At 40.4% G+C, this 2,500-nt stretch overlaps 1 pseudogene; it reads right to left on the bottom strand.

Moving 5' to 3' along the window:
- Positions 1 to 792: 792 nt before the first annotated feature.
- LOC138030144 (uncharacterized) lies at positions 793 to 1,451 on the bottom strand (annotated as a pseudogene).
- Positions 1,452 to 2,500: the final 1,049 nt, after the last annotated feature.

Here is a 2,500-nt window from a genome sequence, read left to right as displayed (position 1 = left end):
ACTGCAAAGATAGTTAAAAGTCAAAAATACAATATATATTTACTGATCATTCCCTGTCTGTTTTATCATGATTTGCATGTATATATGAATTATCACGCTGCAGGGCTTGAAAAACTAGAATACCAGCTTTCCCTACAAACAAGCAGCTCTCAAATTTCAAAAATGTTATCGCTACTTCATGAGCTATTCTGACAGAAGAGTGATAGCCTAATTATAGAAAACAAGTGTTTCAAAGAGTTTGAGAGTAAAATGAATATCCTCTGGCAAATGTATTGCAGACTACACCTGTAATTTGTAAGATGGTGAGGTAACTCTTATCTAATCTACCACTGTAGCTGGAAAAAAGACTCTTTTTTGCCCTTAGAGTTCTTTTAAGATCCATTTCCTTGAATTAAACGAAATAGTCTCTATCAAGTAAGCAAACTAGAAGAGTTGTGTTATCTTCCTAGGTCAGTCAATTTTTTGCAAAAGTTTTAAACTGCCCTAACACACATTCCCTTATGAGGTGGGAAAAAAGTAAAGAACAGCAACTTGATAACATTTTAAACAGCTTAAAGTTGGGTGTTGTAAAACAAATGAAAACCAAAGTAATGACAGTGGCCAATCACAGCAGACGCAGCTAATCCAACAAAATTAATCAATCATGACTTTCAAATACATAAGCTGGCATCAAGTTTGGGGAAATGCATGAGAGCTGGTTAAATTAGTTTCAGTAATTCAAAATGATCGCAAAGTTATACTTTCAACACTCAACTGAAAACTGCACCCACAATTAAGAGTATTATTAAACAATTAATCAAAAGGAATTATGGGAGGACATAAATTAACAAGGGCTGAACAAACCCTTATAATTCGGTCGATCATGGGGATCTTAGCATCTGGAGTTCCACTGCGGTTGGAAGAAAGAAAATCTGTAGGCAGTGTCCCTTCTAGAATAGTGTACTTTTGCCTCAATAAACCAATAACTCTCTCCACATGCATTCTCACACTTGCAATACCCCTTGTTCGCTCCACATCTACAGGATGTAACTCAGCGACTTTCCCTTAGTTAATGGTGGGATTACTAACTTGGCTTGCTTCAGTCCAACACTTTCACAAATTGTAAATCCTCGATCAGCCATGACCATGTCACCAGGAAGTAGGTTTTCTAAAAACCCACAGTTCTCAGTCAAGTACTTGTTAGAGGTGTGGCCACCCTGAGCCTCAGACACAAAACAGACAGTTCCTTGTGGAGTAATTCCAATCAAAATTTTGATAGTGTTATGGTGCTTATAGTTAGAAAAAGTCTGTGCCCTGGCAAGTAAGTTTGTTGGCCTCTCAATAAACACCTCAAAGCAGTCAATTATTACTGTGACCTGCTTACCAAAGGCATACTGAAAGGACATAGGCATTGTCCTCCATAGTCTTTCCCTGTCTGGCCAAGAAACTAGGGGAGAAAGTCAGGCATCCATCACCACCATCCACGATGAAAAGATCCTTAAAACTGTGGATATCGAAACCACACACCGGTAAGCTAGGTCTTGAAATGGAACGTTTAACCGCAGCTAGATGAGCACCTTCATAAATTCTTGAAACCTGTTCAGGGATTGTGTGCGTCGGTTAATGTACATGGCAACATGCTCAAACGTCACCATGAGTATTTCCCAAGAAGGCAGTCCGGTGTAAAATCGAATTTTTTCGTCTGTACCAAAAAACTCTTTATCTGGTGCATTGTATCCGCTTGGCCTAGCATTCAGAAGGTAGTCAAAATCTTCGGTTTGTGTTTCATCGTCCATTCTTGTCACTGTTGACATGCAAAAAGCGGTGCTCGTTTCATTCTGTTCTTCTGATTGTGTTTCGACATCCATTGTTATCGCAGTTGACACGAGGGAAGCAGTGTCTGTTTCACTTTGTTCACCACTCGCACAAGGCTCATCTAGCATCATTGCTTCGCTATTTTCTTCACTCTCTGAAGGTGAAGTGCTTGGTAGTGCGGTAAAGTCTATGCCAACTATATGCTCTCCGCTTTCATTGAGAAATTTTCTCTTCTTGGCTGGCTCTTGTTCTTCCCGCTCGATCCCACTCTTCCTTCAGGCTTTCGCGCACTCACTCCGCTCTCTAGCGGCCTCCACATCGTTTTTCTTGTACTCTTTCTTGGTTAAATGACGTGTTTAAACCCAATCTTCATTGAACCTGTCCCAGTTGGCTGCAGTCCTGCCAGAAATGAAGTGACGGCTACAAACATGCTCGTTCTTCAAGACATTCTTTGTTTTCAAGTCAGCACGATCTATTGCGGAAATCCACAAATTTTGCCTCTCTTGGGTTAACTCCTCGAACTCTTCGCCTCGATTAGTGATAATCAAAGGTACAGAATAAAAACGAATGCTATCTCCACCACTTTTGCTTCCGCAATTGCCAATAATACAAAGAACCATGACGCTTTCACGCATTTGAGCTCTCTCACGCTACTTTTTGTTTACTCCTGATGGACACAATCATGGCGGACAGCAACGATTGTCAA

The sequence above is a fragment of the Montipora capricornis genome, chromosome 13, assembly GCF_036669925.1.
Source record: "Montipora capricornis isolate CH-2021 chromosome 13, ASM3666992v2, whole genome shotgun sequence".
Classification (NCBI taxonomy): Eukaryota; Metazoa; Cnidaria; class Anthozoa; order Scleractinia; family Acroporidae; genus Montipora; species Montipora capricornis.
This window is presented reverse-complemented; position numbering and strand designations above follow the sequence as displayed.